Source organism: Drosophila hydei, unplaced genomic scaffold, assembly GCF_003285905.1.
Source record: "Drosophila hydei strain 15085-1641.00,03,60 unplaced genomic scaffold, DhydRS2 tig00008135-arrow-pilon, whole genome shotgun sequence".
Classification (NCBI taxonomy): domain Eukaryota; kingdom Metazoa; phylum Arthropoda; class Insecta; order Diptera; family Drosophilidae; genus Drosophila; species Drosophila hydei.
In genome coordinates this window covers 1,924,235-1,936,962 of record NW_022045844.1, presented here as the reverse complement: position 1 = coordinate 1,936,962, position 12,728 = coordinate 1,924,235, and positions in this window count along the sequence as shown.

Here is a 12,728-nt window from a genome sequence, read left to right as displayed (position 1 = left end):
TTGGATCTGCAGCTCCAACCACAGAATACAAAGTGTTCGGTGCGCTTTATGGACTGGCGAAGTCATGGTTCATATGTCCTCAAAAATGATGGTGTGCATAATTGTAAAAATTGATTTTCCAGATTGCATCTTGTTAACATTATTGTCCTAAAATTTTCTATCTAATAAAGAACATTTTATTAATATTAAAAATATATTTTTATATTTTAGTATGCTTTAAACTTGTGTAACTATAAAAAAATCGAATACATCAAGTCTTTTTAAATAATGCCCCTCAAGAGTTTCTAAGACAAGCAGCCACATTAATTAATTAATCAAATATAAAATTCTCTAGCTCACAGAGTCTTACTCTCATTTTTTTATAGTTGCAAGCAATGCACAGTGGGTCAAAATATATATACGTCCTGCCTAGAACAATAGCCAAAAGAAATAAATATTGCCTTAAAAATTTTAGCCATTTTATTTCATTTGAGCATTTCTATAAATGGTAATGACTCTACCTATATATACAAAAATTATTTAATTAATTTATATATTTTTAGATTTTCTTTATATTCAATTTTAGTTGTTGGTTTCATTTGTTTTGCAAATATCCCAAAGCCAATTTCGGCTTTATTCATACATTAAATATTTATTTAAGTCAATTATTTTGCACAAATTTTCATGCATCTTGATGGAAGCCTGATTGACACATACAGGTTGCCTGGAACGGCTGCCAACATTTGGTTGCATATTCGTTTCATTTGAGGCAAGCATAATTCATGGCCATAAATAATTTGGTAAGTGCGTCCGTGCAATCTGGCACATGGCATTTGCCACTTGTTGTCGAACGATTGATGACTGAAAATAATATTTTGGAAAATATTCGAAATGCCCAAACTGTGAATATTTATGAGGCATGAGCAAGCCCGCAACTAAATCACTAGAGTCAGACAGAGAGGCACACACAGAGGCAGGCAGGCAGACAGCTCGCTAGACAGCTGCCTGGAAAATACAAAACCGGATGCAGAATTTGGGCTAAAGTTCTTGTCGCTGCTGCTGCTGGCATTTGCATTAAAGCTGCTTATGCATTGCAAGTTGCATTACAATAAATTACAAGCAGTTCGCAAAATTTATGCAATTTTGATTGTTTTCCTTATTATGCATAAGCAGAAGCCGTAGCTTGCGCCAACTGAAGATGCTGCAGAGCAGCTGACAGCAGAGCTGCAGATGAATCAAAATTAAAAATTTAATTAGACTAATTCAATTTAATTCTGTAGTTTTTAATAAGGGATGAAGTTGTGATTTATATACACTAGGTATATATATATATATATAATTGGGCTGCGTTAATCTAGCTATGTCCAGCTGAATGTCTATCAACCTCTTTGTCTCTTCGTCAGCTAGAGATACTTAATTGTTCATAAATACTGTAGCAAGAACAAGCACAGTAGCTACATGTATATATATTATATATATATACATATGTTCATATATGTGTATGTGTATGTGTGTCTGTGTGTGTTATGTATATGTGCTTACCGAAGTTGAAGTTCATCCGCTGAGTGCTAGAAATATTAACACTGCAGAGGATTCAATATATTTTCTGGTCAGGCAAACCCCAAAAAACACTCTTACCTGTTTTTTTAATGAATATTTATAGTAACAATTTTTTTTTATTTTTTATTTTTTGGATCTGACTTGCTAGAATTTTATTTTAAGTTTTTGTTTGAAGATTTTGCCTGCAACGGCTATAAAAGTTAGCCAAATTTCCCACGATTTATTGCAACGTGTTGAATCTTTTTAATTTGTTGTTATTTACACAAATTGTCTACAATTTCGAACCTGCTGTATAATTAGATTTGAGTTTGTTTACGCTTTCATCTAGTCGTATATTTAAGCAGCCAGAAGCCGTTGCTATCTTTGGTCTAAAATAAACTTAAAGTGTTTATGTAATTTATTTCTTGCGCCCTCTTCTCTCTCCCTATCCAATTAGCTGTTTGATATAAAATATGTATAATGAAAAAAGCGACAGGCTGAAGCGTCTGGCACCTGCAGCTGCTTAAGGAAACTGGCATTAAATATGAATTAGCCCGAGACAGTGGGAAGGTCAAAGACAAAGGCAAAGCCAGCAGCAACAACAATAGCAACTACAACAACTAACTACTCGTGCGCGTTCTTGTTGTCGTCCTTGCGCATGCAAATGGCTTTGCTTTTGACGGCCAAAAGGATAATAATATTGATTGAACATTGTATGTAGCTGTATGTGTAGTTGAGTGTTTACTGTAGTTTGTTTGTTTGTCGGTCAAGTTGCCAGGACAACGACATTGAAACGTGGCCTTTGTGTCTCTGTGTGTTCGCCTTTTATAATGGCTTTTTAATTGAAGCACAAAATTCAATGAATAAGCAAAGGGCAAAAGATTTTTCGTGTTTGTCTGCCAAGGCGAAAGTTCAAATGGAAATTTCCTAATTGATTTTAAGCAAGTTCAAAATGTAAAATGCGTGAAACTTTGAATTGAGCTAACATAGTTATTTATAACAATTTAATTTGTAAAGCTTCTTCAAGATTTGCCCATTCGATTGAGCCGTAGAACTTTGGCTTTTGCTAAGCTAATGACACTCACTACGGATCGCCTCTCTCTCTTTCTCTCTCTCCCTTGCCCACATACACTAGCCACATGTGTCCGAGTTTCCATTTTGGCAATGACTTGGGCTGAGTCTGTAATTTTGCAGTTTGTGGCTGACAAGACACACGAGTCTTGGCAGCTGGCCGAAATGCCTTTCGGCAGCCGCAAAGATAGCTCATTATGTTAAGGACGAAAACTCAAGCTGACATCCGATAGCTTGGCTATAATTACACGTGTTGAGGTTACAGCTGTAGCTGGCTGCGTGTCATATTTGAAATTTAACACTGCTTGACTTTGGCTGTCCGACTGCTTCTATCTATATGTCCGATATATATGTGTACATAGCTGGCCTTGGCTAGGCCGAAGGCCTGGCAACGTGGCCACGTTTTACAGTTCAATTATTGTGGCATTTATAATTAAAGTTGCGTGTGACATTTTTCCTGTCGATTTTCAACCTGAATCCCAGTTGCGTGACCGAACCCATGGGAAATGGTTAAACAGGGTATATTGGTTGTGGCGAAGCGTATGTAACAGGGTCAATTATCAGCTCAAGTTCAATTGCAAATGAAGCCTTTGCTTCAAAATGCTTTCCATTTTTGTTTAATAAAACATATTCCATAAAACATTACGATTTAGTGCTAAAAATCTCATTAAAATCCGTTAGATAACGCGTCAGTTATTAATAAAAATGTTTGATCATATTGGCGCTAGCCACTTAGCGTCAAGCGACGGCATTTGCTCTATGCATGTGCGCACACACACCGACACATTGAAATGTACGCATTCCTTATGGAATTCTATTAATAGATTCGTAATTGCGACAGTATTTGTGTCAGCCGATACATATCTGCCTGCACGAGCACCCATACATTCCAATGCGCGTATTCTGTTTGGAATTCTATTAATAGCATCGTAATTGTAAATTGTTGTTGTTGGGTTTTAGTCTTGGTGGAGTGGCTGTGTTGACTGAGACGTTCGTCAATCTCTCACTCTGGTGCGAGATGTCGCGAGTTCGAGTCCTGAAAATGATTTGCTTTTTTCATTCCTGCAATTTTAAAATTAACTTACACTTTTATATTATTTTTTATTTTTTGTATGTCTCATCATGAAATTCAGTGTATCTCCAAGTCCCGCAAACCCTACTAGAGCACTCTGACTTTGTTTTTCTTGCGCGTAGGCGTGGTCAAAGTTGCTGCGCCAACGTAGTTTCTGTGGTCAGCGAAATGTTTGGCTGCTTTGTGTCAGGCCGCTTTTAATTTAAAATGTACGTGACTTGTTTTAATTAGGAACAGCGAACAGAGAAAAAAACCTAAAAATAAAAATAAGTCGAAGCCGAATTTATGGACATTTCTGTTTGTAAACGTAGAGCGCGTCCATTGTTATTGCTACTTACAGCTAGGCAAAAACATTGCGACAGCTTTAAGGCCATAATAAATGAGCATAATGCCCTAAGTGGCTTATGAATCATGTGGCCAATTAAAGGAGTGTGTACACGTAAAATATATATATCATAAATATTTTTTAAGAAACTTGCCCTGTTATTGCCTTCTAAGGTCGAGATACACTATCGCCTGATGCACTTCAGCTGTTGCTCAATATGTTCACTCAATTGTGCATGAGCCATGCTTAAGAAAACAACAACAACAACAGCTCATAATAATAGTGGTCGTGGCTGAAAAGACGACTTACTTTTAAGCTCACAAATTTTCAAGTGCTTTGCGCAAGTTTTCCGATAAAACGGCATAACATGCAACCGCTGCCACAACAAGGCTTTCGGCCAGCTGTCGATGGGCAACTGAGAAACTTGTTAAATAAGACTTCTAAATTCATTTGCTCGAAACGCAGCTTAACACCCAGCAAAGCGCATAAAAACTTGGGCCAAAAAAACGACGTTGAACAACTTCATCAAACGGCGACTACTTCGACTTGTGGTAGTTGCCTTTGCGGCTGTTGTTGCTGTTGTCCTTGTTGCTGGCCAACATGTTTTTTCGGCAATCTGAAGGAACATAAAGAAAATAGTACAAGAGTACAGCTCAAAAGTTGGACAAGCTGCCGAAGCAGCTTAAAGCAAACAGCAGCACGCAGCTGCCAAGCAAGCAACCAACTCGCCTGCCCGCAAAAGTATGCAACACTTTTCGACAGCCTCTTAATACTTTTATTTCTTATGCCCATGGAAAGTGGCCAAAGAGGGTATAGTGTTTCCGACAGCATGCATGTAACAGGTACTAGAGTATGTTTATAAAATATCTATAATTATATATGGGTCAGGGTATCTCCGAGTCGTTCACTCTCTGCTCAGGCGCTTGCTTGTCTTTTTTTAGTTACTTTCGGTTCGGTTTCTTGCTACGTAGAAGTACTTTCATTAAATATATGCATTGTAAATGCTGCTGCCTGAGCCTTGAGCTCGTTGTTTCGCCTGCTGCTTTGCATATTTCAAGCAGCTTCAGAGAGAGAGACTGAAAGGCAGTGCGAGGAGGAGCGAGAGAGTCTGTTATTTGTCTAGCGGCACATTGTGATAAGAAACTTTGTAGAAAAACTAGTTTCATGTTGTCATCTTATGTTCTGTGTGCGCTTGTCAATTGTTCGCGTTGCAGGGTATACGGAGGGCATATTAGCTACGCAGCTCAGCTTGTTTCAGAGTTGGTTTCTTCGAGAGTTGAAATTTTTTTCTCTCGTTATTCCTAACTCAAATATTTATTTATTCTGTAGTTAAAACCTCTCTTTATTTTATTTAACCTCTATTTATTTTATTTAAAACCTCTCTTTATTTTATTTAAATATTAATTTCATATATTTATTGAGTTGACTTCATTTGCATTTGTCTTCGCGCTCTAGGCTTGGCCTCTATAATTTTATTGGCAACCCGCCTGTTCTATTGCTACTGTCTCATTTTCTACTCTTCTTCTTCTGTATTTTTTCTTTTGATTGCCCATCGGACTGCCATTTGCTTCATTGTCAATTGTCTTCATTTCTGTGGACGCTCTTGGACTTGCTTTTATGACTTTTACCCGCAACACTTTTATTGCCCCAGACGTGGCCGGAGAGCTCGGCGGCTCGCCCCTCTCCCTCCAACCGTCTCTCTCTCTCTCCCTCTCGTTCTCACTCTCTCCTGGAGCTAAAAAAATAATGCCCAGCTAGGAACAATGGCGAGTCGAGTGTTTTTACAACTTAATTTGCAGTTTGTGTCGAGAAATTGTAGAATGCTTTTAGGTGTGGCTTGGTTCATTCTGTTATAGCCATTGTGGCTGTTGCTGTTGCTGTTGCTGTTGCTGTTATTATTCGTTGCCTTTCAGTTGCTTAATTGGTATATGGAGTGGAGTCTACCCGTTGAATTAATTTGTGCATATTATAGCGATTATTATAAATAACCAAGCAGCGCGCACATACTTGGCCAATTAAAAGCCATTAGCGAATAGAGTAAACACACAAAAGGCGAGAGCTTGTAGTCTCTTAGCCTAACCAGAAGCTTTTAATTAGCATTAAATTACTTTTATTTACAAGTCAATAAACAGACGGGGAGAGTGAGCGAGGCAGGTAGATAGTGCTGCACCCTCTTTTGGTCAGCCATGTGGCAAGTCCTGTCAGTGCATCACAGCCCCAAGGGACAACATATATGCTATCCATGCGTGATTTAATGCGATAGCAACTCTCTCCACTCTCCCACACTCTCTCTCTGCCTGCCACACTCTAGTTCTGCGCAGCTTTGCTTTTTTGGCAATTAAACGAATAATTGTAGATGCTTCGAGTTTTATGTTCGACCATCAAGGAATTAACAGCTAATTAGATGGCAACACGCTCGAGAACAACTTTTCTTGTCACGACACAGGATCAAGTTGTAAATTGAAAGCGCCAACTAATGGCAGAGTTGATTATTTGCGTGGCTCATGTGGCGTATGCGCAATTTGCTGGCTAAAATAAATGAAAAGCGCGTTCGAGAGGCTTAAAACGCTCAGCGCACAAACTAATCCAAACACACACAGGCACACACACACACACACATAGTTAACATTTTCGCTGTTTTTAATTAACAGCTCAGCAAACTAAATTGAAAAATTTGATTAAAAAGTTTTTCATGCAGCTGCGAGGGCTGCACAAGGGCTGGGCGCACATACAAATAGCAAGAAATGAGATTTTTCAAGTGCACTGAGTGTGCATCCATGTGTGTGTGTGTCCATGTGTGTGTGTGTGTGTGTGTGGCATATGCATTTGGTTTGCTAACGCTGGCTAACAAAGTTTCAGTTTAGTTTGGCTTCACAAATGTTTTAACATTTATTTTATTTGTAAAAGGCAAAAATGCGCAACACTTGCAGCTGCCTGTCGCTGCCTCTGTGTGCGTGTGGGCGTGGCCGTATTAACACTTGTCGTGTCAGTGTCGCATGTCGTCGCTTGCAAGCTGTTAAACTAAATACACGATGTCTGGGGCTTCTGCATGAACTCATAAGCAAAATGTTTCAACTTGCTGCAACTGTGTGCGTGTGTGTGTGTGTGTGTGTGTGTGTGTGTGTGTGTGTGTGTGTGTGTGTGTGTGTGTGTGTGTGTGTGTGTGTGTGTGTGTGTGTGTGTGTGTTGTGCATGTGTAAGTGCAGCGAAGTAGAAGCGCGATTCACTCACGCTTGCCTGCTTTATTCATAGTCAAATTATAAGCAGAGCTGCCAGCGCATGTGGGCGTGGCCTGCAATTAGACTTTGTGTTTTATGTGCAAATATTTAATCTTTTTTTTTCCAAAGTTTGTGCCCCATTTTAATGGGTATCTCGCAGGCAGGCAAATGACAGTTTACTTTAATCAAAACTACTTTCTGTTAGTCACTGCAGCTGCAACCTGAGCAACTGACTTGCGTCTTTCGAGTTGCGCTTATGACAGCTCAAGGATTGCCTACGCTGCACTTTTGGCAAGTGAAATGCAGAATTAGAATTTTGAGCAAGTTTAATAAAGCAAAGTGCAGTTGAGACAGGGTTTTGAGGAGCTTTAACTGTGCTAGCTGAATACTACTGCAATTTTAAAGCTTTCATTTGCCAGCTTAATCAACATTTGTTTGCCAATTATAAAAAGAACTAGAGCTCTTCAAAGCATCTGCTGGGCAGACTTTGGCAATGAGATCAGCCTTACGAAGCTGCAGCTGAAACTGAAACTGAAATTTAACTGTCAGGAAAATCATGAAGCTGAATATGAAATCAATGCGACGCATCAACAAGCAATATAAAAGACCTATTTAATATATATGAAATTGCCTATCAAAAAATTTATAAATTATAGTTTTAATTATTAGTTCCAGTTGCAGCTCATTCAGTTGCCTGCTTCGAACTACTTTCCTAATTGAACCTAATTTGTTTTCAATAATAGCAAATGCCTTGCTTTGCGATATCAATTTACCTGTATTATAGTATTTGATTGCTGTTAATAAAGTCGAGAGGAGCTAACAATGGTTCATAAGCTGCTAGACAGCTGAGAGGCTGGCTGACAAACAGAGGCGTTGCAATCAATTGTTGGTGCGCCTTATCGAACTGCCAAGCAGCGAGCCAGGCCACTGGGAATGAATACCTTCAGCTGTGTGACAAATCAATGGGTAGCTTGATGGATGTCTGCAATCCAATTTGGAGCACAAAATGGAGCCTGCAGCTCAGGGGGTCAGGTGCGATTGTTTAGCATGCTTATTGGCGCATTTGGCAGAAGCAGCTGCAGCTGCTGCTGCTACTGCTGCCGAGTTGCATGCAATTTGCATTTGCGAATACCATGCAAATTACCAGAGCATGATCTATGTGTGTGCACAGTACTCAGTGTGTGTGTGTTTGTATGCAAATACAGAGGCGGAAGTGGCGGCGGAAGTGCTGGGGAATTGAGCATAGTTCGCTGCTTTTCGCAAATTTCGCGGTCGCTTTTTATGCCGAAAGTCAAAAATGGAAGTCTCTGAGGCAGCTACAAAACATTACGCATGCAAAGAATGTGCAACAGAGCAAGATATATGAAGAGTGAAAGAGAGCGAGCGAGCGGTTGGTTGGTTGGTTGTTTTTGGCTTGTTTGCGGCGCCTGCTTGAAATTCATGACTGTTTAGCACACATGCCGCATAATGTTGCATACATTTTGGTGGCACAGCTGCCGCGAGCGCTGCGTCTGTTCTGTGCTGCTGCACTTGTTGTGCTCCCCGCCACACACAGCTACTATTTATGCATTTTCACATAAATGCAGAGTGTGTGTTAGTTGTGCATTTATAGCTGCAACTTGTTTTGCATGCTAATTGGCTTTCGCAAATATCTATCGGGCTGTCTGTCTGTGTACCTTCAATTTGTCGCATGCAGCTCATTAGGCACGAAAACATGCATCTATTTATTTAACTGCTTAATGTGTTCAATTTTATGAACTGAGGCAACACGCCCGCTCACGCCCACAATTTTAAATTTTAAATTATGTTTAGAAGATGCTCCAGCAATGAGAATAATGCCTAATGCCTAATGCCTAATGCCTAATGCCTAATGCCTAATGCCTAATGCCTAATGCCTAATGCCTAATGCCTAATGCCTAATGCCTAATGCCTAATGCCTAATGCCTAATGCCTAATGCCTAATGCCTAATGCCTAATGCCTAATGCCTAATGCCTAATGCCTAATGCCTAATGCCTAATGCCTAATGCCTAATGCCTAATGCCTAATGCCTAATGCCTAATGCCTAATGCCTAATGCCTAATGCCTAATGCCTAATGCCTAATGCCTAATGCCTAATGCCTAATGCCTAATGCCTAATGCCTAATGCCTAATGCCTAATGCCTAATGCCTAATGCCTAATGCCTAATGCCTAATGCCTAATGCCTAATGCCTAATGCCTAATGCCTAATGCCTAATGCCTAATGCCTAATGCCTAATGCCTAATGCCTAATGCCTAATGCCTAATGCCTAATGCCTAATGCCTAATGCCTAATGCCTAATGCCTAATGCCTAATGCCTAATGCCTAATGCCTAATGCCTAATGCCTAATGCCTAATGCCTAATGCCTAATGCCTAATGCCTAATGCCTAATGCCTAATGCCTAATGCCTAATGCCTAATGCCTAATGCCTAATGCCTAATGCCTAATGCCTAATGCCTAATGCCTAATGCCTAATGCCTAATGCCTAATGCCTAATGCCTAATGCCTAATGCCTAATGCCTAATGCCTAATGCCTAATGCCTAATGCCTAATGCCTAATGCCTAATGCCTAATGCCTAATGCCTAATGCCTAATGCCTAATGCCTAATGCCTAATGCCTAATGCCTCTCCTTCTCACTCGATTGTCATTGTGATTCTCATTATCATTACCATTACCATTACCATTATCATTGTCATTATCGTTATCATTGAAGTGTCCTTAAATAGTTTCAACCAAAACTCTACTTGTTTATGGAAACTTTTTGGCTCTCAAGTTTAAGTCTAGCAATCTCTTAGCAAATTATAGAATACAAGTTGCAAAAGGCACAGACCAACCCAATTACAGCCAAAAAACTTTTCATATCGATGAGCTGCTTTGCCTTGCTTCGCTTTTTGATGCAAGACCAAAGCAAAGTAAATCAAAACTGAAATGAGATACACACAAAACTTTCGCCCAACTAGTATATATATTTATTCAATAATAAAACTTTAAAGCGTGCAGTCCTAAGCTGCAAGGCAAGCGAAGCTCCGACTAGCTGCTGCTGCTGTTGTCGTGCACAATGCGTGCACACATGGCGTATGCGTATTGTAATCATGTTGCTATGGCATTTTAGCCGCGCCCGCTGGCTGCCTGTCGCTGCCTAATGCCTAATGCCTAATGGCATTATGCATATTTCATTACATTAAGTGGCAAAACAACGCATAATCAACTTGCGTTCACCCTGTTCCTGACACTGCACACAGCGTGGGCGTGGCACCTAATACCAACCGCCCCTCCTCTAACGCCGTCCACTCAACCCAGCTAATGCACACACAGAAAAGAAGCCTAAATCGTTTGGAGCGCCTGTTGGGGGTCAGAGGAAGTGGTCATTGCCACAAAATTTACAAATTGGAAATTTTGCTGCTTTTCATCAGAACAATGGAACACAGCCTGTCACGCCGCACACCCCTCTAAGCCCCTTCCACCCGGCCAATAGCTTCACGCTGCGTGCACTAATTGTATTGCTAACAATTTTGGTATTTGCAATCCTCGAGCCTTGTAGCTGAACGCTTAAAATTAGTTACGTCAACATTTGGGCAAGTTCAATTTTATTTTGTAGTTGGTTATTTCCGTTGGTAAATTAATTGATTTATCATCGATTTAGTCATTAATCATTGCGAGGCTTAAATGAACTTCCTTCAAGATGATAATGATAATGATAATGATAATGATAATGATAATGATAATGATAATGATAATGATAATGATAATGATAATGATAATGATAATGATAATGATAATGATAATGATAATGATAATGATAATGATAATGATAATGATAATGATAATGATAATGATAATGATAATGATAATGATAATGATAATGATAATGATAATGATAATGATAATGATAATGATAATGATAATGATAATGATAATGATAATGATAATGATAATGATAATGATAATGATAATGATAATGATAATGATAATGATAATGATAATGATAATGATAATGATAATGATAATGATAATGATAATGATAATGATAATGATAATGATAATGATAATGATAATGATAATGATAATGATAATGATAATGATAATGATAATGATAATGATAATGATAATGATAATGATAATGATAATGATAATGATAATGATAATGATAATGATAATGATAATGATAATGATAATGATAATGATAATGATAATGATAATGATAATGATTTTCCTAGCTATTATGATAACAATAATGGTGTTTGCATGGCTTCGAAAAGTATTTTTCAGCTATAGCACTCAGGTGCAGCTGCCAATCAAATATTAGATCATTATTCAGGTGGTTGCAGGCGGAATCTATCTGAATGTGTTTGCAGATTTATTTGCTCCATAAACTGCGAACAACATGTGGAAAAACATAAACAAAATGTTTGCTGAAATATTTGCAAATGAAATGCAGGCGAGAACTGCGAAAATATTTTATTTGTAAATAAAGAGCACAAAAATACCCCAGCGTGCGCTCCACAAGATAGAGATTAGAATTAATGGTAAATAAATAAAGGAAATTAGTCAAATCACAATTCCATTGAATATCATTCATCAGACTATTCCAACTTCACATGCAACTTCCGACTTGAGTAGTCTTTCACGTGAACACCCTTTAGCGATAAGTGGTGTCTGGTACTGAGCGCGTAAGATATAAAACAATTTATGACTCCACATTTGTAGGCAATAAATATAGATCTTTAGTCAATAAATTCTTAATCATTCTGTACTTAATCATCATTTTGTATTTAATTTGCCGTTATAATACTATTTTTCATTTCAATTAATATTATTTAATGGTAATATTTATATTTAAAAACTTCTAAGGAATTCGAAAGTTTTACAACAATTAGATATCATTAGAGAGATAATCTTTGATCAACACATTATTAAGACCATCTAATTATGTTTAAATTACTTTTCTGACTTATTTTTAAGTAAAGATGTACATTATTTTCATTCTATGTTTATAGTTTATTTTTATTAATCATTTAAGGAAAAGTCAAAAGGATTAGGCGCAAGAAATATAAGAGCATACTCATATATGAGAAAACTCGTTATCTTTTATATCTACGTGGGACTCCCTCTCTCTCGCTCTCTCTATAATCTCCTTCTGGGCTTACTTACATACGTAATTCGTAGTTCGTCTTTGGCTCGATTTGCGTTCCAGGCTTTTCTCATGCATGTGGAAACTCCCTTTGGAGATTAGCACATGCCATAAATTCATTTAAGTCTGCCTAATCCTGGCACACACACAACTCTTATATTAGTTTGGGTATTGCTTACAGGGCATAGGGTACAGGGTATATAAGAGAGAGTGAGAGCGTGAGCGACTGTGGGAAAGAGGGAGAGAGAAGAGAGTAAATTTGCATGCAATGCCTGCTGTAAAATTTATTTATGACTTTGTTTTTGCACACGAAACGTTTTGCTGTCTGTGCAACTGAATATTAAAAATGTTTGCATTGTCTTTGAGCAATTTT